Consider the following 24,323-nt stretch of genomic DNA (forward strand, 5'->3'; position numbering starts at 1 on the left):
GTTCTTTTAAATCATTTTAATTGGCAAAGGATTTGTGGGAGGAATTTTCCTTAAAGAAGATAGGGCACTAGATACCAATTAAAATTCAAGCCCTCTGAATAATAGGGTATAAATTGATTAGTACTTCTATATAACATAATAAGCAGTTTTGCTCTACAGGAATTAAACAGGTGAACAAAACAAGCTGTATTTGTTGGTTTGCTAGAGTAAAGCTTTTCTAGAGAGAAACATGAATCTTCAGATGTCTAGAGAAAGTAGACTAAATCCATGTTCTTTCGTTTCTTAATTACATGAATGAGAAATAGTTCTTTATCAACATGTTTGATAAACATGGATATGTATTATCCAGACATTGTGGATCTTTAACACAGTAAGAGAAGAATTTTACTGAAAGAATAGACATTTTTGCAAGTTTCTGCGAACACCATGAAATCAATAAATCTGATTAAATACTTCACTTAATCAAGCAATACCAAAGTATAAGAACTTGTGTGAGAGGCTACAATCAAATTTTAGGTATTGTTCATCGGAGAAAGTCTTCTATTCGTATCTAAAAAAATAAACAATATGAAAAAAGGGAAATTTTGTTGAAACTTCACAGCTAAACATTTATTAAAACACACAATCTGAGCTAGAATTTTCTGCTGTTGCTCAGTTATCATATTTTCAAAAGGCCATGAAAGTTTATAGCACACAGGTTGAAATACCTATTGGATGAAGAGAAGCTTTTTGTTGAGCCTGAACCTTAAAAAAATCTAGAAAAATTATTACCTTACAATTTGACAAATTGTACTATTATTTGAAAAATAATATAAAACTCCCTATCTAAGGACACTTTGACATCATGTTTTCTTCTGTTATAAATAAATATTTGACCTTAATTTTAGCTCTGTGACTTGTTTAATTTACTGAAATTGAAACACAGCCTCCTAGTTCTTAGTCTTACTTGATGGTCCTGCCATTTATTTGTCTTGTAAATGCTGGATGCTGTTTTTCTTTTGCATAGCATACGTGTGCTTTCACATGTTCAGACTTGTGTGTGAGAGATTTCATATTCTTCCCCTTTCCAGAGAAATACTGAACTTGGGACTTTAGGACCAGGTGTTGTTAGGAAATGAGTTTCCTGACTGCTTACTGATTTGCTACATCATTGCTGGCTTTCAAGTGTGAAATGAAGCTCCAATTAACTCTTATTAGTTTTTTCTAATTTCTCTTTTAGTTTTGTCTAACTTTTATTGCTTTTGTTTGAATACTATCTTCATTAGTTGTTTCTACATCTTATAAAGTCTCTGTTACTGTCATCTTCTAGAGATGGGTTTATAAGTTTATCATTGCATGCCCTTCCAGCAAGTTGTTCTCTATTGTTTTCTGTTAAAATAATTCTATTGCATTGATACAGATGTTCAAGGCAATTAGAAGTAAGTAGCCCTTAGCAGAAGTTACAAATAGCTTTATGAAGTGAAGCGGGAAGTTCAGTATCATTGAAGCTAAAAATAAAAAGAACGATTGGTTTCTACACTTGTCTGTTACGTTTCCTTTAAGTCAACTTTAATGAAGTAGTTGATTCTCAATGGAAAGATCTTTGTTCTAATATTTCATTTTGAACTTTTTAGGTATGATAACCTATGTTATCTATTTTTTTTAACTAAGTTATTGAGAGATGATGCTTACAAGTGATAAATATTTATATAAAAAAATATTTTCTAACAATGACTAAACTGTCACCAGCATTTTAGATTTTTCATTACAGCACACACTACTCTTTCATTCCTTATACCCTTTGAGTGAAATTCTAAAAATGTATAAGGAATGTTAAGAAGTACCTAGAGGCTGTACCTCTTGAATTGTAGGTAATCTATTTGGCAAAACAAAGGAACTTCTTTTATAATTTTCCTTGGTCAGTCGCATGTGATGGTATCCATAGTAGGAGGACTGAAAATTCAACATCCACTCTTGCTGCACTTCACATATCTTTATAATATTTCAGTAGAATCTAAATTGAGTACGTTTCTTTAGACACTTGAAAGTTAGTGGTAAATGATATTGACACTTTTTTAGGAATTTGTGAAATCATAGTTGCACACACATCTGTTGAAAATCTGCTGTGAAGATTGCATGATAGGAGCATTTTTTTCTAGAGTGCTCTATTTATGAGCTTCCTTGCAGATTGCATCGTAAGAGAATGTCTCCCTGCCCAGATGACATTCATTTTTTTTTAATTTGCTTTTAATAAGGCAACCCTTTTCTGAGATTTATTTGCTTAAGATAATGAGGTAGGATTACAGAGGAATTAACAGCAATGCTATTAATTTTTCTCCTTCCTTGGGTCTAGCCTTATGCTCTCAGTTAGAAAGTAAGCTGAGATTTATTTTTCTTAGGTTACACAACAAATTCAAGACGAGAAGACAAAAAGGCAGCTGAGGTAGTAATACTTCAGAAGAATTAAGACATTGTCTTTGAGTTATGTTCATTTTAAAATTATTGTTAAATATTTATTATTATTATTGCTGTTGTATGAGTATTGGTAAGTGCTTTTGGATGTTAGTGACTTTTTCACATCTTCAAATGTGAAATACTCATTCTGAAATTAGATTTCAAAATATGCCTTTTCCCCATCCTATTTTTGAAAAGCATGGGGAATTAATTAGATACAAATTTGCTTCTCTTATCTGATGCTATCTTATCTTTGTATATACAAAGCTAGATAGTCAAATTCAAATTAAGAAATCTAGAGGTTCTGTCTTCTGACTTCACATTTACATCTGTATGCTTGTGCCATAGTTACTGTGAAAAAAAGCTGTAAGTTCTTCCCATTTTGTGTGCAGTATGCATTTGTGTTCTAAAGAGATACAATAAACACTTCTCCATTTGATATAATGGAAAGCCTGATAACAGAAATATTTACAAATAATTAAATAGAGGAGACAACAGAAAGTCATCAGTAGTAGATAGACTGAATAATGGAGGTTATACTAAGGAAATTTATCTGCTCTTGAACTGCTTTTCTGCAGGTCTAAAATCAGCCTCTCTAACATTGTTCATCAGTTGCAAGAATTGCTTGAAGTCAGTAAGTTGTATTCTATGTTTGTAAATGTACCTCTAATGAATCAAATTGATGCTAATTTTGTTTTAGGTTTATTACTTTGTTCAGGATTGTTAATCTCAGAACAGACAGCAAATAATTTTCTTCCAACTTTCAAAAATGTTGGGGCCCAGAAATATTATTTTGATTACAATTAGGAAATATTTATGCCTGGGTTACATTTCTGGAACTTCTTCCAACTGTAGTTTTTTGCATTGTAATATATTCAGTTTCGAAGGACAACTTATTTTCTCTTGGATACATTTTTCTTCCACAGAAACACTACTTATGATTCTGTCTTTTTCTTATTTATTTTTGCCAAATATGCATCTCTTCAGAGTAGACTGTGTTATGTCTACATTCCTATCAAATCTTTGTAGACTTGTTAATTTTTTACTTGGCAGAAAACCACATGGAAATTTTAAGTAATGACAGACTTCTCATGGGCTATTAAATAATACAAGCCACTACTGTAACACACATTCTAGTTAAAAATGTACTTCTGCTTAAAGAAGTATCAAAACCAAAAAAGATCCAAAGTGACTACAATATCAGGAGGAAAAAAAAAAAAACTATCATTTTCTTCCTCTCTGAAAGGCTATATTTATTTCAGTTTCCTTTAACAACTACCTGCCTGTTTAAGACAGTTGATCTCTAGGATTCTTTCTTTTTGCTTTGCTTTCAGATGCTTAATAACAGGTTTGTGGCCTTTGGAGACTAAAAGTTGAGTTCTCTAAACTGTTTTTGTATGTCACCATTCACAATTAATTCGTTCAGAACACTTTCTCTTGCCTCCTAGCCTTCTTAACCACAAGTACTTCTCTTTTAATGCCAATCTTATTTTCTTGCAGAAATAGTACTTGAGGTACTGTAATAAATGACCAGGGACAAATCATGAAATACACACTTAACCTATCATTCTCTTATCTGGGAGCAAACCTAAATTTTGTATCAGAAAAAGGAAGTAAATTGTTTTTTGAATCTTAGATGAGTCTCTACATGTCAGTGACATTTCAGTGAAAAGCTTTTTGATAAATGATAAATCTCTTGCCTTTTCATGACTTCCACTGAGATACATGTTCTCTAGGGCACAATTTGTCTCACAAATTGTATTTGGTTTGTAGACTAAGGATGGAAACTTATAGCCTCAGTGTTTAAATGTATGTAGCTTTCAGAATTATGGAAAGGCAATATTCTTCTATTCAGCCATTACAAAAATTTTAAAGAAAAAAAAATCATTTTACTAGGTCTTCTGAAGTAAGACAGCAAGTATAATATTTAACACTATTTAATCAGTGGATACCTGTAAATTTGGTATGTTTTGTCTAATCTTATTCCTCTACTTTCTCAAAGATTTTTCTATTAGATAATTTAAGTTTTTATATGAATCTTCACTTTCAGTTGTGAAGAGGGAATTATAAAGCACCAGACAAATTGGTATGTTTTTATTTTACTTCATAACATATCTACCCTTTCTCATTAAATCTGCTGGATTACTTAATCATGTTTTGTTCAACGTTTCTGTCACTTCATAGGTTTGGCTGATGGACAGGTTACCTTGTTGCCCTAGTTGAAATCTGTCTGTAGTTTTCATTTTTGTGATCAGTTCCCTCAAAGTAAAAAGCTGAATTGTTTTGTACACTACTAGCGAACTTAGTTTCAGCTTCTTTCCATGGAGCCTGTATGACTCCATAAGGAAAAGCTCTGAATACTCATGAGTTTGGTTTTCTCATGTGAATTCAGTGGGATGTGTTTCCTATTCTGGGACTATAGTAATAGAACAACAAGGCTACATGTGAAATAGAGCAGTTGGTGGAGCCAGAAGGTTTACTCTTCCCCTTTCTGTACAACGTGTATTCAGAGGAAGCACCACTTAGGATTCCTGGTGGAGGTGGCTGAGCTGCCAGCCTCAAGTTGCAGAATCTGGGAGGCCTCTTTGCATACTGGGACCACAGGGATGCTCAGGCCAAGATGGCTCCTGTTTGCTGGACAGGCCTTGCTGAGGCCTTCTCATGGCACCAGGCCTTTGATGGGGGGGGGGGGGGGATGCAGCAGAGCCTCAGTACTTCATGATAGGGCTAGGGCTGTGGTGGTGATTCAGCTGCAGGAGTCATCCCATTTGAAGCAGCTGCAGAGTAAGAGATGGATTTATTTGTTGCATGCAAATCATGTGTTTGATGAGATCTAATCAGTGGGGGTAGGTCATGTCGTTCTTTGAAGTCTGATTACAACTGGTTAATTCCTGTGCCTGCTACCCTACTATTTGTATTTACATGATGTCTAATTTTGTTTATATGAATATTCAAAATATGACAGATCCAGAAGGACACAGGTTCTGATGTCTACTACCAGTTTTCACTGGATTTGTAGCACTCAAAATGATTACAGTTTTTTTTACTTCTGCAATTTTGAGGGTTTGCAATATGAATTTTTCCAATCAAGTATAGAAGTTTTTTTTCTTCTAGGTGTTTTTCCTCTTTATTTCTTTTGTTTTACTTTACACACAGTATTTATGGAACAGCAAAATGATGTAGTGTAGTTAACTCTCTCAAAATGTGGATTAAGAAATGTCTCTTCGGAAGGAAAGATAATTGGTATGTTTCTTACAGTGGCATGTGTTCCTCTTTTGAAAGATAGTCAGGTTCAAATACAGTGTTTAAATAAATCTGTAAAACTGCCTGAAGGTGAATAGAGAACTTTATTTCTTCCAAATACTCTAAAATTACAGTACCCAGATCTGGCTCGCACTCAGTGGAATATATGTTTACTTCTAATGGATTAGTTTTCAACTGCTGAAACTGTCCTAGGTCTTCCAATAACATTCCAACCATCTTTAGATAGCACACGATTAACTGGAGGAGAAAAAAGGAAATACCAGGAAGGAAATATGTGCAATATACAAACTGTCTGTTTTTTCATGTGCGTGTTCTCTGTCAGTTTTAATGGGTTTGTAATTAGGTTGCAGTATTGATTGATACCAGCACTTAGCTTCCTAGGTGATGTCACCCCTTCTTTCATTCTCTAATAGGGGTGATGATTATGAGAAGATTGTCTTATAAATATTTCTATACACAGAAAGCTCATAAATGCATCAAAAGACCCAGATAAGAATGGTGCTTGTTCATTTGGAAACAATCACTGTGTTTCAGAGTGAAGAAACAAGTTTTGTTTTTTTTTTTTTTTTTTCCTAGGAATACTATGCAACCCATCGGTTGTTTAAAACAGCTTTGTAAAATGTTTTACAAGGGAGCTGCTGTACTGTGCAGTTGTATCAGCTTGTTGCCATCATTATCACTTTTTCAGGGAGCTCTTCCTATTTTTTTAAGACTTTTTTTATTTTTCAGACCTTATTTTACTTTTTGGAGATGATATTTACACAACCCTCATTTTAAAGATTGACTACTTGAAAAATGTGAAGAGCTTTTCCAGAAATCTTAGATTTTGACACATAGACCTCATCCTCAGAACGTGACTTTTGTGACTGTAGGACAACTTGTTGCTAAAAAAATAATAAGACTGAAGTTTACATTCATTTTTTTTTTCTATCTAGTATATTGTGAGAGTAACTGCTTTCTGTCATGCGATGATCATCACTGAAAAATGGGCTGTGAGGGGCATGGCTCTGGGAATGGCAAGAGTAGGCTTTGAGAACAAAAGGAATACAATTTGTTGAATTTTCTGGTGGATGATAATGGTGTAGGAGTTTTTTTTTTTTAATTTTTACATGTGTGAGATAAGTGTTAACTAAGATTTGTCATCTTTTTCCTGTTCATTAATGCAGATGAGGAAAACCGTCATATCTCTGCAATAAGTAACAGTTGACCTGCATATATATTTGCAAATAAATTGTGTATGGTAGTGGAAATATTTTGATGTTATTTCATACTAATTTTCAGTTGTTGTATCTATTTACCATTTATTTCTGAGCCTTTTGAAGTACAGTGACATGATTTTGTTTTAACTGTGTTGATTTCCAAGTTATTTCTGTAGAGAATTCTTTGTGTTAAGTTTCTTTTAGGAGATAGCAGGGATGTCCTATGAAATCCTGCTATTGTGCTCCTCTGAATGAAATGGAAATCAAATGCATAGTTTTGATTTAGGAACACTAAGAACAAGCATAGCACTAATCCAGGCTCTAATCCAAAATGATGCAGAAATTGTAAGGAATGAAATGAATGGCTTATTGGAATCTGATCTGACAAGGGAAGAAGCAGAAACTAGACGCAAAGTGTATCTCAGGGATTTAAAACAAGTGGCTGCATTCGTGTGATTGTTAAGGCTGGAGTCACAAGTATTTTTGTGCTCATCTTTAGAGTAAGATGAAAATCTTCATTAGCAGTGGTTCACTAGTAGATCTGAATGTATCAAATCTCGTGAGTTACTGATTTCCTCAAGTAGAGGGAGAGAGCAGAAATTAATTCAAATAAAACACTCTGTAAAACAGTTTCTTGTAAAACTGCCTGCATTTCTCAGCGATATACTTTTTCTAGAAATTGTTGATATTGGGGGAAAAATAGCAGATAGTAACAGTGTTTGAAAATTCATCATACTTGTCATTAGCCAGAAGTTCTATCCTGCTTCCTTGTGGAGTTCAAACTGGGAGTGGAAGTTGGATTGTGAGACAGCTGCTCCTCAGAACTTCCAGCCATACAGCAGTCTCAATAGGTGAAACTGGGATAAGCGCCAAGCTTCATACAGTGTAATGAAAGTAATACAAATGTTTGGATATTTTTCTTTTAAGATGAGAGTTCAAATAATGTTATCTTCACAAGAAGAGTTCCATTCCTGTGAGATTCAGAAATATACAGGACAATTTTGTAAAAATGTTAACCCTGACTTTTTTCCTCAAATGTTTAAAATCTGAACAGGGAAGTGTGTTGCTTTTTCTTATCACCTTCCTTCACATTTGAAGCATGTGTGGTCTAATGGAAGAATCATTGTTCTTTGCCAGCCATCAATATTTGCTGGTCTGCTCAGATGTGATTTTACTCTTCTGTTACAAAACTTTATTCAGAAGATTTTGTGCTAGCATTTCAGAAATAAAGCACTCTGTTACTTTCAGGCAGGTATTTCTTCAAATGTGCCTTTGTCTTTTTTTTTTTTTAAAAAAAAAACTGACTTCTGCAATGATGATTCCTTTTTTGTTGTTTTTTTTTTTTTAAGGATCTTCTCTACTCCCTGAGCTCCAGTCTCCTCATCAGTCCATCTGTCTTCTCCCTCTGTGAGGATTATTTCTCATATCTCACCCTCATGAACAGCTTCTGATGTTTCATCATTGCATTATTGTTGCTTGTTTTTGCCAGTATCAGCACAGGTCTCCAGAATTCCTGTGTCAACAGTGTTATAGCATCTTAGCAGCAATTAGGCTTTCTTGACTCATCATGAAAAATAATGCTTTTTGCACTGGGTAGGACTGTTTCTTCATACTGTTTTCAATTATTTTTCTGTAAGGGTAGATTCCAGAGTGGTCATATAATCCCATACATAACGCTTCCAGTAAGGTCCTGCACTACCTATATTTTCAGCGTTTTTTATTGCTTAAAAAGGCCAAAATGCTCACTGAATAATTTATTACCTTTTCTAACTGAATGAAAACATGCATTAACAGTTTTACATATTTTGAGGATAGTACCAGTAAGGAGCTTTTTTTTTTTTTTTTTTTTTTTCCCCGCTCATGTCATTCCTAGAGTACACAGGGTATTTTAATTCTTTATGTTTTAGTTCCCAAAAATTTCTCATGGATGCTGGATTAGGACGTGCCATGTTCAGCTTTGTGGTGTTCTGTGTGGTAGCAGTGAAATAGTTGTTGCTCTTTGTAAAGTACAAACCAGTGACCCAATTGCACAAATTCTAACTCCTCTTAATGTCTCTGAGTTCAACTGGACCTCAGGTTTCAAGAGATGCAACCAGACACACAAGTAACTGTTTTCGTAGTCAGCCTCGTACATCAAAATGTTGAAGGGGAAAAAAAATTATGCATGAAGTTTAATATTGTGTTGTCATTCATAGACATGTGTAATCCCTAAAACATTTATGCTGAATATTGGCAGTTAATAAGGTCCTGTAGTTCAAATCTGAATTGCTAAGTTTCACAATAAAGAATTATTCCTTAGGAATTATTCTATTAATATTCAGTGGATGTTAATGAGATCATCCCTAGTGTGATGCAAGGCTTTTACTTGATGTTTTTTAAAACTAGCTTTTAAAATAATAATTGTAATACTTTACCCGTAAGGATCATCAGAGATAATTTTTCCATCATACACTTGCGACTATTTTGGGGGCAAAGGGTGAGAGACTACATTTTTGGGGAGACTAGTCTTATTTTCAAAGGCAATTAAGAAGGGGATTTATACAGATTAAGTAAGAAGTGTGGTTAATAATGGATTCATAAAAGCTTTCAGAATACACAAGATTTAAATGAGGAACAGAAGTTTGGTAATGCAGATGAGGACAAAACATGAACATCCTCAATATAACAGTCACTGAAGGCTTCAGGTACACGTATTTTTGCTGTAGAAACATACTATTTCTATAACCCAAATAGCTTGAGTTCACCAGTAATTGACAGCTGACTAAATATTACAACTGAAGTATCTTAAGGGAAGAAAAATAGCCATCTATCTTAAATAAATTGCTGAAAGAATTTTAATAGTATTTTCAAGTTCAGTATTCTTCAGGTGACTGTGGATATCGCAGGTAAGGTCCTTAACATCAAATGATCAATAGTCAAATTTTATGATGGAGAAAGGGGGTTATTTACTACATACCTATTTATTTTTGTTGTTCTTTTTCTGTAGTTTGCAAACCTGCATCTCTTGACTGTGTTGTGCCCAGGATACCTTCCTATGTCTCCACTCTTCATACCCTGCAAGCTGCAGAAGATTATCTGTGTCATAGAATCATAGAATGGCCTGGGTTGAAAAGGGCCTCAAAGATCATCTAGTTTCAGTGCCCTGGGCAGGGTCGCCAACCACTAAACCAGGCTGCCTAGAGCCACATCCAGCCTGGCCTTGAATGCCTCCAGGGATGGGGCATCCACAACCTTTCTGGGCAATCTGTTTCAGTGTTTCACCATCCTCTGTCTGAAAAAATTCCTCCTAATATCTAACCTAAACCTCCCCTGTCCCAGTTTAAAACCATTCCCCCTTGTCCTATCATTGTCCATCCTTATAAATAATTGTACCCCCCCCTTCTGTTTATATGCTCCCTTCAAGAAGTACTGGAAGCCATAATGAGGTCTCCCTGGAGCCTTCTCTTCTCCAAGCTGAACAAGCCCAGTTCTCTCAACCTTTTTTCATAGGAGAGGTGCTCCAGCCCTCTGATCATCTTAGTGGCTCTCCTTTGGACCTGTTCTAAGAGCTCTACATCTTTCTTGTGCTGGGAGCTCCAGGGCTGGATGCACTACTCCAGATGGGGTCTCACAAGAGCTGAGTAGAGGGGGACAATCGCCTCCCTCTCTCTGCTGGCCACCCCTTTTTTTAATGCAGACCAGGATATAGTTGGCTTTCTGGGCTGCAAACACACACTGGCTCATGCAATGCCTTGCACCTGGCCTTTTGAACCTCATTAGGTTCACATGGACCCACTTCTCTAGCCTGTCCAGGTCCCTCTGGATGGCTTCCCTTCCATCCGGTGTATTGACTGCACTGTTCAGCTTAGAGTTGTCTGCAACCTTGTTGTGAGTGCACTTGATTCCATTGTCTGAGTCACCAATAAAGATGTTGAAGAGCACTTGATGTTGATCAAGCCTTGGGGGTCACCACTTGTGACTGGCCTCTGTCCAGACATGCAACACTTTGGCTGCAACCAGCCAATCAGTTCTTAATCCACTGACCAGCCCATCCTTCAAATCCATAACTCTCCAATCTAGAGAGAAAGATGTGTAGTAGGGGGAGAGTTTGAAGGAAGTATGTAATGGTATGTTTGTTTATATTAACTTAGGTGTTTATAGAATTCTGGTTATACAGATCATTTCTAAGCAGAAAACAAACCAACTGGCTCATTGTATTGATAGCATTATTTGTTTACTTCAGGAGGTTTTTTACTTGCTTGTGTTTTTGATAAGTCATGACCGTTACTGTTATGTTCAGTTCAAGTCCAACTGGATATGGCTTTTTGTTTGTGTGAAATGCCAGGAGTATCTTTTAAGACCACCTTTATATTGCTTTCTCATTGCAGTTTAAAGTTAATTAATTTACAGAGTATAAACCAAGTCAAATGCATTGAAGACGGTGCAGTCTACAGTACTTTTTTTTTTATGATGTGTTTTGGGTTGCTGAAGTTTTAATGTTTTCTTATAATATTTCTTGTAAAAAAGCAAGAAAATGAGAAAATATACTAAGGAGAACCCTTATCTGTTTAGCAAAATCATTTGTATTTTGTGTACTACTCTGTTATTAGTGAGCCTTTTGATTAACATTTAATTTTCAGGCTTCTATTTTCATGATATGTTCTGGGACAAGATAACTTTATCTTTTGATTTGGTATTCCTCAAGTGGTAAGAAAATTCTGCAACATGACAATTTTAATTTCCTGAACCTGTAAAATTTTGATATATTACATAATCAGTGGTTGACAGCTTCAGAGAAGACTGAATAAAAATTTGGCCACAGTTGCATAGTTTCTCAAATCCTGAGAGCTTTTCCATTGTGTTTCTTGTTAATAGTGTGACTCTAGCAGTTCTAAACAAAGCAAGTTGAGGCTTTGAATACTTGTTATTTATTTCTGACATCTATGATTTTCAAGCAGTGTTAAGGTTAAATGAAAGTTCACTTATGCTCTATTTTGTTTAATAAGTGTTCTCATAATTAAATGCACATCCATGTAATTTACTAGTAGAAAGAAATTCATTAAGATTTCTGATTAGGAAAAGGCATTAGCAGGACTGCATAGGTTATAGAAATTTAGCTTCTCTTTAATGTAAATTAATCTCAAACTACACTCCTGTAACACAAAGGAAATTGCTTAAACTGTACCTGACAAGAAATTTCAAAATTCATTTTCATCATGTGTATACACTAGAAGTAAACATACATTTATTAAATCAGTATAGTTAATAAAAATTCATAAAAATATAATGCCTTCATAAATATTTTTCAGCAAGTTAAACGTAAAGGTGTGTATATTATTGCAAATACTGGTGAAACTATAATGAGCTTTAGGGTATTTCAAATTCTATTTTTTTCCAATGAGAAATCCTAATGTGAATCGAATTATAAGACCTTTGCTCAGTATCTCTTTAAAAACAGGTAGCCTTTCATAGAATTAGAGGGATTGAAAGGAACATCTGGAGAATATTAAGTCTAACTCCCCTGCTAAAGCAGGTTTCCTACAGTAGGTCAAGTAGCAAGGCATCCAGACAGGTCTTGAGTATCTCCAGAGAAAGAGACTCTACTCTCCATGCAGCTTGTTCCAGTGCTCTGTCACCCTTATAGTAAATAAGTTCTTTTTGATGTTTTTATGGAACTTTGTATGTTCCAGTTTGTGCTCATTGCATCTTTTCCTATCACTGCTTTGATTTTTCTCTGGTGGCCATTTTGGTATTTTGTTTATCACTTGCAGAAAGTTGTAGAAAGGAGAGGGCCAGCAAGTTTTGCCTTTGACTAAAGTTAGCTTCAACTTATCCCATCAGTTTTAACGATGTATATGTGTAACGTAAAGATCTGATGAGGAAACATAGAAGCTCTGTTTACTCTCCAGCAGTTTAGGATGTCCATATTTGATTTTGGCTTGATTCTGAAGCTTTAAACATATCTGTAGACAAGCTGTGTGAGTGCAGCATGCGTTTTTCACCTAACCCTTAAAACATTTTCTTACCATTCCCACAGCATTTCTCTCACAACAGAATTAAAACAATTCATTCCTAAAAGCATCTGGTGCTTCCATTATACAGTGAAAAAGGAGGTTGAAACTGTGTATCCCACTTGAGGTGATATTCGGTGATTTTATTCTAAATATAAGACTTTTTTTTTAAAAAAAAGTCCTTCTCAATTACTCTTAACTCTCTACTCAACCATTTTTTCTAGTTATTAAAAAAAAAACACCTGAACTAATTTAAAAATAAAATATTTTGAGTTGTCTAAAATGACCTATTTGTTAGGCAATGTGCCAATACTCATATGCCCATACATATGAGTATTTTTGCATATGAGTATTTTTTCCCCTTTTGTTACTGTGGTGAGTATTTGATCTATTTTTGGTGGGGTAGGGTGTAAAAAGGGCAGTGGAGGTTAAATCAGGTGGACCTCTGAAAGTTCTGTCCAGTCTAAATGAATGGTTCTGTGATTGGGAGGAAGCTAATCTCTGCATAGTAGTATACTGTTAGGGTGTACCCAGTCTCAGATACATTATGATAGAGCATTCTATTCTCACTTTACTGTGATCTGGGCTATATCTACCTCTGAACATAGCAGTACTGAAAAGTCCTGTGTAACTTGGTTGCTACCACTCTCTCCAGGATATCTTTCATTAGGAAAGCTTCTTATTTCTGATGGGAAAAATACTATAGTATTTTCCTTCTGGACTTGATTTAAAAACAAACAAAATAACAGCTAGATAATGGAAATTTTTTTTAAATCAAGGATAGGAGAATTTCCTTCCACGCATTCCAAACTTCTGTGTTTGGACTGTGTGATGCCTTCCAATATAGATATGTGAATCTCATTAGCATGCTCTTTATACACTTTTTTTAGATCAGTAATGAGGAATTTAATTAAAACATGACCTAGCACTCACTCCAGCAGCATTCACCAGATGCTTCCTTTTGACTTGAAACATTGCCGTTTTTCTCTGTTCCATAGTTTTAATACTAGCCAGTTTTCAAAACAGTAGTGAGGTGAGGTGTAATACCATTTCATTGCAAACAATTCATTGAATCTTAAAAAGGTCTTCAGTATAAGAAAAAGAAGGAAAATATTTTCTGTAACTAGGCAAAAGCCTGGTTAATAAGCTACCAAGAGATATTGCCTCGTAACTCAGTTTTGAAACATTGACATTCTATTTTCTTGCATTGAGGAGTTAAGAAAGATTAAAGACAAATCTTAACTGACAAGCTTTTGCCATTTTTTTTTTTTTTTTCCAAAGAATTACATAATTAAGGCCTAAATTCACAACTCTTCACTCAGAAGGATGTTATGTTGGAAGGTTGCTGAAGGAATTTGTGTTGGAGAAGGAAAGCAACATTGTTTCACTGGTTTGAAAAGCTCTTCTAGTAATGTAATTAAGCTGGCAACTGTTTGCTGCTGCTTTAGGAGTTCCAGCTGAGCAAAGTATTCTAATTTGTCCAATCTTACTACTGACAGTAAAACACAAAGGACCTGTAAAGTGTATAAGGAGGAAGAGAAGTCCATTGGAATGAGCAGAGTAGGGTCAGCAAGAGCAGGTTGTCTGGGGTTGTCTAGGCAGATTCTAAATATCCCCAGGGATATGGATAGCTCTGCAACATGTTCTAGTGTTCAATAACCCTTACAGTAAAACATTACTTTTATCTTTAAGATGGCTTCTTGTATTTCAATTTGTGCCCAGTGACAGAACATCAGGCAATAGGCATTGCTGTAGGGAGCCTGACTCCATCTTCCTTACTGCTTGTCCATCACGTATTACATGCCCTGATCACTTACATTTCTGCTCAGCCATCTGTGGATGTTGTTCAGGACATCCTCACACACAATATGGGGTGATAGGGTGTGTGTGACCCTAGCCTTGTTGCAGCAGCCATTCTAGGAGACAATGGATAGCTCAAACATCAAGAATGCATGCTTTGGAAATGTAGCTGATACGGAAGTATCAGTACAAAAGACTTCCTTTGATATTCAGTAAGGTGATACATAAAATTAATCAGGGAGCTCTTACCTGCCAAATACTACACCTAACTGCATTTAAGGAAACATATTTACCACTGCTGTACACCAGAATGTATCTGATAAATGTATTTTTTTCTTTTCTATGGAAGCCATGTTGATCATATGCAAATGATTATATATCCTGGCTCATGGCATTAGATTTCATTCAATTTTGAAATCAGCTTTCAGGGTCCTGAAAAATGGATGGGGCCATTATACTATATGTTGCTAGAGTTGTATCTACTACGTGCTTTCCGTATCAGCAGTCCCTTGACAAGCAGGAATTATATAAATTAGGGTTAATCTATACAGATACAAATAGAAAACTAGGTTTACATACAAATTCTTAATCATTTTTAAAGATAGATGTGTACATGGATAAGTAGATAATAGAAATGATAACTTTGCAATTTGTCATAGTCCCACTGTCATGCTTTTCAATAATATCTAGTAGCCTTGTTGAGGTTGATTTCCTTTAGGAGAGCTAAAGAGACTGGGTAACAGAAGCAAAGCATTTATGTTAAGGTCAGACTTTTCCCTCTCACATTTTAATAATCACAGTGAGTGGTAACTCTTGAAGAAAATCATTTATCGTCATCTATGTATGTTCTCTGGGATTTCACATACTTACCTTGGTTGATATGTAATATAGTGAAAGCATGCATGACACAAGGTATTTTTGACTTGATTAAAAAAGGATTACACTAAAGTTAAGGTAAATTTGATTGGTATTCTTGTAGAAAACGAATAACAAAGGGGTAGTAAATTTTAGTACTGAATTTCCATTCTAACTAGACTGTATCTGTTACTAGTCTTGGTGGGATTTGTTTGTTGTGTTTTTTTTTTGTTGTTGTTGTTTTTTTTGTAGTTGGTTTTAGTGTTTTTAACAACTGCAGATGAACTATTACTTTGTATACATCTATTAGCTTTCTACTTTTTATACCAATGAATATTAGGAACTGTTGCTAATTCAAGAAAAAAAAATATATGTTGAATTCAGGATGACTGATCTAAACCCTAAAGGAGTTACGTGCTAATTCTGTGACATCTAAGGTGGTGGTACATCTTAACGATAGATAATAATTGATATAAATTGGTGTGTCAAAATCATAAATATTAGTTCACAGAAAGATTTCTTGCTAGCTTTTTCCTTTCTTAGTATTTTGAACTCCAAAGGGGGAAAAAAAATTGTAAATACTGAAGAAAGGTACATAGGACTTCACTACACACAGTACTTCACATGGGGCCTCACAAAGAGCCGAGTAGAGGGGGACAATCACTTCCCTCTTCCTGCTGGCCACCTCTTTTTTTAATGCAGCCCAGAACACAGTTGGCCTTCTGGGCTGCAAGTGCACACTGCTCACTCATGTCCAGCTTCTTGTCCACCAAGACCCCCAAGTCCTTCTCTGCAGGGCTGCTCTCAAGGAGATCTTCCCCCAGTTTGTATAAATACCTGAGATTGCTCTGACCCAAGTGCAGCATCCTGCACTTGGCCTTATTGAACTTCGGTAGGTTTTCACGGGCCCACTTCTCCAGCCTGTCCCAGTCCCTCTGGATGGCTTCCCTTCCTTTCAACGTATCGACTGCACCGCTCACCTTGGTGTCATTTGCAACCTTGCTGAAGGTGCACTTGATACCATCATCTATGTCATTGAGGAAGATGTTGAAGAGCACTAGTCCCAAGACCAATCATTATGTGACGCTGCTTGTGACTGGCCTCCACCCTGACAGAGAACCACTGATCACAACCCTTTGGCTGCATCCAGCCAGTCAATTCCTAATCCACTGAACAGTCCATCCTTCAAATCCACACCTCTCCAATTTAGAGAGAAGGATGTGGTGAGGAACCATGTCAAAGGCCTTGCAGAAGTCCACATAGATGACATCCATCGCCCTTCCTCCATCCACCGAAGCTGTCACTCCATCATAGAAGGTTACCAGATTGGTCAGGCACAATCCGCCCTTGGTGAAGCCATGCTGGCTGTCTCAAATCACCTCTTTATCTTGTATATGCCTTAACATAACTTCTAGGAGGATCTGCTCCATGATCTTCCCAGGCATAGAGGTGAAGTTCACCGGCCTGTAGTTCCTCAGGTCTTCCTTTCTCTGTTTCTTAAAAATGGGAGTAACGTTTCCTTTTTTCCAGTCACTGGGGACTTCACCAGGCAGCCATGATTTTTCAAGTATGATGGAGAATGGCTCAACAACCACGTCAGCCACCTCTTTCAGAACCCTAGCATGGATATCGTCCGGCCCCATGGGCTTATGCACGTTCAATTTCACGAGGAGGACTCAGACTTGTTCTGTTGTTACAGTGGGACAGAAACCACTCCCCATACCCTCACCTAGAGGCTCATGGTCCTGGCAGACACAGGAAGCCTGACCACCTGGTCACATACTCCACTAGGCATGGTCACTATAGCCCAGACTGCCTTCAATTTTAACCTCTCTAATGCACTCCTCTGCAATAGTGAGCACCAGGTCCAGTAAGGCTTCACCTTGGGTTGGTCCATCTATTGCCTGGACCAGGAGGTTGTCCTCAACAGACTCCAGGAACCTCCTGGATTGCCTGCCGCTCTCCAGACCATGGCTCGTCCTTCATGTTGTCATCACCACTGCTGAAACACACCACGCACCATCTCATTGTGAACACCTCCACTGTTTGTTGTCCATAAACATTCAGCACACATCAATAACTGTCAATGAGTGCAATTTTTTCCATGTGGAGAAATTAATTTCTACACCTTTGCTTTATACACTCTCCCATGTCAGAAATCATTCTGTCAAACTGTCTCTCTCCTGCAATCTGTCACAGCAACAAAATGCAATGGAACATCGGTAGGATGGTTCAACCTCTACTGCCATATGACCAGCATCCACCTCTGATGTCATAGGCCAACATAATAAAAAGAAAGGCATTGCTTTCAACACAGCCCATGAACATGAAAAGCTGGGTACTATTTCCCTTGTAATTTCTTGAGACTTCTAAATGGTTATTGTATTTGGCAAAATATTACATTAGGCTTTGAGAGTTGTCCTATTTATTTCAGATCTTTAAATTTCACATGTTTGAAAATAATTTTGTTAAATACAGTACTTCAACTGTGAACAGTATTAACAGATAATACAATAAATAATCATAGAATCACCAAGATTGGAAAAGATCTTCAAGATCATTCAGTCCAGTCATCCACCTATCATCAATATTTTCCTCTCAACCATGTCCCTCAGTACAACATCTAAATGTTTCTTGAACAACTCCAGGATCAGTGACTCCGCCACCTCTCTGGGCTGCCCGTTCCTCTCTCTCAGAGAAGTATTTCCTCACATCCAAGCAGAATCTCTCCTGGGGCAACTTGAGGCCGTTCCCCCTAGTCATATCACTAACTGTATGGGAGAAGAGGCTGACACCCACCTCACCACAACCCCTTTTCAGGAAGTTGTAGAGGGCGATAAGGTCAGCCCTGGGCCTCCTCCAGGCTGAACAATCATGGTTCCCTCTGCTGCTCCTCATAAGGCCTGTGTTCCAGATCCCTCACTATGCTATTAGCAAAAAATTAAATCTAAAAGTTAAAACAGAATCAGTAAATTGAAGAGTATGACTCAGATATCTTTCTATTGCCAGATGGGATTACATATTTCTCTCGGTAAGCTAAGGTGTATTTCAGTGTTACCTTTTCATTTGTACCTTTTCATCTGAAATGTGTGGCTCATTGACAGTCTGCACTGAAACCTGTTTTTAGAATGTCTGCAGCACTATTTTGTTAACACAGCACTTGCATGCTGTGTCTAAAAGAAAATTACATTTCCATTACATGGGAAATATATTTTACCCTTCCCTTCCACTAACCTCCTGCTGAAAACTCTCTTAAATATATATATATATATACTTTTACTGAAGATTATACCTAGAAAGCGTGTGAACGGATAGCTGCTTGCTGTTGCAATGAGTGCAGTAGGTGTGTGTAGGTAGTTAATTAGTTGGAGGCATAGAATTTCTCTTAACTGCTCAAATTCTTACACAGTATTGAAAAGTCATTCTGCAAATAATTTGGCACTCAATTTAAAGCAAAGGATATATTCTATTAGCTTTTACAGTCTCTCTTTTGTCTGTACCGTCACATCCTTCCATGTGCCAGATCTTCATGTAAGATATGCGAGATGACACAACTACAGTAGCTAAAATATAGAAGAGTCAGATGTCATGAGCTTGTTTTCAAATGGGTGTAATTTGTCTAATATTAACTTAGCACAGTACGGTTTATTTCTAAGTTGCTTAAGTTTTCAGGATGAGAATTCCTTGTTATATTTTGGAAGATATAGAACAACATTTAAGAATATAATTGTAAATATATATATATATATATATTTTGGTGCATGTGTAAATTATTTACATAAGAATCATTTGCAAATGACCCTAGGTAATCAAAGATAACCCAAATTTCTTTTACAGAAAAATTAAATTATACTGTCAGCAGGCTTTATTTCATGACTGACAAGAAAGAAAATTATTAAGTTATGAAGATATAATCAGCTTTTGAGAAATTGTGAATACATTTTAATATTTTTAATGCATTTCAAGAGAAGGGCTAATACTGTTTTGTTAATATGTATGCAGCAATTTAAGTAGCAGATGTCCCAGGTACAGGATCACTAAGGTTGTGTGTGAGTTGTGCATGGAAAATGTCCACTTGTGCATGACTATTTATAAAATAATAATAAATGATAAAATATAAAATGCAGGTTTAATTTTTCATTGTAATTTAATTATGAGTAAATAAAGTACTAGTAAAATCAAAGAACTGATACCAAGTTCAAAAACTTATATCAAAGGACAGGTTGGAATACATTAAACTGTCATGTTTTGAGAACCATGCTGCATGTGTGCACTTCTGTTTAAAATGTTGTCACTTTAATATTGTGATGTATCTTATTTTGCAACTGGTACAGAAAAAGTTGTGCATTGAGATCTGTAACATGGAACTCTCAAATTCATGTTAGGTTAACTAAAATCTGTGTACAGTTCCTACATGCTAGTGGAAAAGCAGCTGCTTTCTTTTTAATTTATGCCTGATGTTTGTCAAATCAGTCAATTTAACTACAATTATCAGATAACTGAGTTACTCTTATTTCTATGACTTCCAAATAATAGTGTTCAAACCAAGTAAGCGCTTTGCAATGGTATTTAAAAGGCAATGTCATATTGAACTTATTTACATAAGCTGAGAGATAACATTGGGAGATTGCTAGTCAAAATATTTTTGTAATTTTTTTCCTATTGTATACGAAAAATCTATGTGATTTATCATGCAGTGGATTGACGTGGAGTGGATCGTACTGTAGAGAAATCTACACATTTCCCCTATTTGGTTTTTATTTCTCAATGAGTTATTTTTGTATCTTAGCCATCATATGAACTCTAAGAAAATTAGTGGAGGCTTTATCTTGAAAAATTTGACTTAAAAGCAAGCTTCTCCAGATGTGCTGTCTGCTTTCTTTTAATGGAAAAGTTTACTTTTCTATCATTTTCAGCAGAGGAAGTTGAGTGACATGAAGTACTCCTAAGATTATATCTGTGATAGAGTTTTAATTCTTAATGTAAACATTACTTGGTTCATAATTGCTTTTTATTTCTTACTGTTTCTGAAGTATGGGGCTGTGTAATTAATTGTGTTTTATCTTTTGTTTCTAAAAATGTCTATGTTTTAAAAGCTTTGAAATATTTGTGTCAAGGTACAAAAAGGTTGGAACATGCTAAATTTTTTTGAATGATTACAGTATATCAGATTACTTCAAAAATGGATGAGGTATATCCATATTTATCACCAGTATTAAGCTTGTACTATAAGCAGCAGCGTCCTTCTACCAGCTTTTCTAAGCAAAGCTGGAAGTAATCAGAGGGAATTAATAATTTTATGGATGCAGAAAGTATTGATTTAACTGATTAAACAACTGTTTTGTGCATGTGTCTATCAAATTACAGACAGTACATACTGTTACGTAGCTTTTAAATTACAAAAGCGTTCAGCAAGAGATGATCCAGTGCTATCAATTACTCTGTATCCTTATTGCTGTTTGCCAAACAGAATATTCTTGTTTGGAATTTGTTTGTTTGTTTTAGTATTCAAACTAATGCACCTGTGTTCTGTTATTTACATTTCTTACTGTCTCAATCTTATATGGTAGTAGAATGCTATAGTACCTATTATTTATGATTCCATAACACAAATGCTCATAGTGCTATCTATAAATTGTCAATATAATTTTGTAAGCTACGTTGTTCATTTTAATTATGCTCATCAATATTTTTTAAGACTGCAAAATGAGAACTTACTGAGGTACACAGAGATATTGGGCAGAAGTAGATTAAACCTATGTCAATTATATTTGTAAAGCTCTACATCAAATCTAAATTAAAACAACTGCACAGAGACTGCAGTCTAGAATCACAGAATCACAGGGCTTGAAAGGGACCTCTGGAGGTTATCTAGTCTAATCCCCCTGCTAAAGTAGGTTCTCTACAGTAGGTTGCACAGAAAATCATCCAGGTGGGTTATGAAAATCTCTCCAGTGAAGGAGACTTCATGACATCTCTGGGCAGTTTGTTACAGTGCTCTCTCACTCTCAAAGTAAATAAATTTTTCCTCATGTTCAAAAGGAACTTCCTATGTTCCAGTTTTTGACCATTGTCCCTTGTTCTGTCACTGGGACCTACTGAAAAGAGCTGACCCCATCCTCTTGACACTCTATATAAGCACTGATAAGATACCTGTTCAGTCTTTTCTTCACCAGGTTGAACAGTCACAGGTCCCTGATCATCTTTATGACGCTTTGCTGGACTCTTCTAGAAGTTCTCTGTCCTTCCTAAAATAAGGAGCCCAGAACCTGACACATGTAACCTCACCAGGGCAGAGCAGAGGAGGAGGATCACCTCCCTTAACCTGCTGGCCACTCTTTTTAATCTTTTTCATGCATCCCAGGAAACCATTGACTTTTCTTGACTACAAGGGCACACTGCTGGCTCATGATCTACCTGTTGTCCGCCAGGACAACCAGGTCCTTCTCCACAGAGCTCCTTTCCAGAAGACTAGCTCCTGAGCTGTACTGGTTTGCACAGTTATTCCTCCACAGGTGTAGGACTCTACACTTCCTCTTGTTGAATCACATGGTGTTCCTGTCTGCCCAACTATCCAGCCTGCCCAGGTCTCAATGAATGACAACACAGCCTTCTGGTATGCCAGCCACTCCTCCCACATTAAGTATCACCATCAAATTTGCTGAAGGTGCACTCTATTCCTCCATCCAGGTCACTGTTGAAGATGTTAAACAAGATCAAATCCAGGACTGAACCCTGGGAAACACCACTAGTTACAGATCTCCAGCTAGACTCTACTCCACTGATCATCCATCTGAGGTCTACCAGTCAGCCACTTCTCAGTTCACCTTACTGTCCACTCGTCTATCCCATACTTCCTAAGCTTATTCGAGAGTATGTTACTGGAGACAATGTCAAAAGCCTTCATGAAATCAGAGTATATAACATCCACTGCTCTCCCCTCATCTACCCATCCAGTCATGATGTCATGGAAGACTGCCACATTCATAAGCATGATTTCCCCTTGGTGAATGCAAGTTGACTACTCTTAGATCTCTAGTTCTTCATGTTTGATTTCCACGATGCATGCATTGGTATACAAGCACTTCAGAGACAAAAGAGGAGCAGAGGCTGTAGGTTTATCTTGAGAGATGCAGGAGGATCCCCCGATAGCTGTACAGACCCTTGAGGTGGCTGGGCTTCTGGTTCCTGAGACTTCCTGTATCAAGGGAACAGGGAATAAATTGCTAAAAATATTCAACTTTTCTTTTTAATGGGGAATCACCCACTACAAATACTCAGTGATTGTTTTTACACTATCTACTACAGGCTGACAATACTTTCCTGTAGTCTTTCATTTGAAAACTGCTTCATTTTGCATGTTGTAGAAGAAGATATTATTTTAACAGAAGTTTGTGAATGGCTTGAGTGATGATTCTCCTCAGTTAACTTCAGATTTTATCTACAACACTTTACATCATTCTTAGGGAAGAATAATAAAAATATAAATAAATATCCAATATACAAACGAAAACCCAATGAACATCACCAGGGAAGAACATTCCTATTTTGGCAAGAGAGAAAATCCTTAATACACAAGATGGCACTGTTTCATTTGTGTAAACATCTTGTTTTTACACATAACAGTGAAAATTGTGATATGAAGTACAGAATTTGTTATATTTTTGTATGATTGAAAATTAGCAATGTGCAAGGTTGGGTGTACCTGTTGATTATAGACAAAATGGAGCATAACTATATGGATGCAAGACCACATAACTGAGGCAAATGAAAATGCCTCTGAAGTGACTCCTGGCAAAATTGATTGGATTGGGAAATGAAGAATAGATCTCAGTTAAATTGCAGTGTGAATTATCCTTTTGCATTTAAGAATTTAGAGAATTTTGGAAGGTAGCTTTCACATGGTAGTTTTTATCTGAAGCTTCTCAGGGCTATTCTGATGTGCATATTACTAATAACAATCCAGGTTTCCACTCTGTGTTTTTAAAATCAGTTTGTTAAGATGTAAAGTTATGTGCTGAAGTGGGTGAGAATTTCTTGTACTGTAAACTTCAATTTTTAGGCCTTAAAGTTTAGAATAGGTTTTAACTTGTGTTGAAAAGAATACCATAATAAAAAAATTCATTAAAACACAATAGAAAACATTTTTTCAACATTTATTTATTCTGTGGTAGACGTATTTGACCTTAGAAAATATTCACATGTCCAACATTTGCAAAAACCTAGCTGTCTTTATTAGTATGATAACTATGATTTGGGAAGAAACTTCAAATATTTCTTAATATTTTATTCAGGTTTGTTAAATAAATTGACTTTTTATATATCAAATATGCTCTTCACAGGAACAGAATAGAAAATCTTCAAGCTATGCATGAGATTATATGTAGACAATGTGAATGCATTAAACATTTTCACTCTCTTGTCTAAATCTAGGTATGCATGGACTGATAGTTTAGTACTAAGTAATGTGATTTTTGAGATTATAAACTTTCTTAGGTGTTCAGACACAGAAAGATGTAACACTTTCATCTTTGTTTTTCAACTTTCAAGGTTTAAAATTTTATATAAAAATGAAGATTTATTGTATAAGAGAGCATTGTCGAAAAAAAACCCAACATAGTTTTATTTGTTTATTATAACTATTAACTGTTACTTCTAGCTTAAGGGTGTTTTTTGTTGGTGGCGGTGGTGTTGTTAAGAAAATATCCTTTCAGTTAAAAAAAAAAAAAAATTGTTGAAGTATGTATCAGTCTACTTTTCACAGATTTAAGCTTCATTTAAA

Source organism: Gallus gallus, chromosome 2 (assembly GCF_016699485.2).
Source record: "Gallus gallus isolate bGalGal1 chromosome 2, bGalGal1.mat.broiler.GRCg7b, whole genome shotgun sequence".
In the NCBI taxonomy this organism is placed as follows: domain Eukaryota; kingdom Metazoa; phylum Chordata; class Aves; order Galliformes; family Phasianidae; genus Gallus; species Gallus gallus.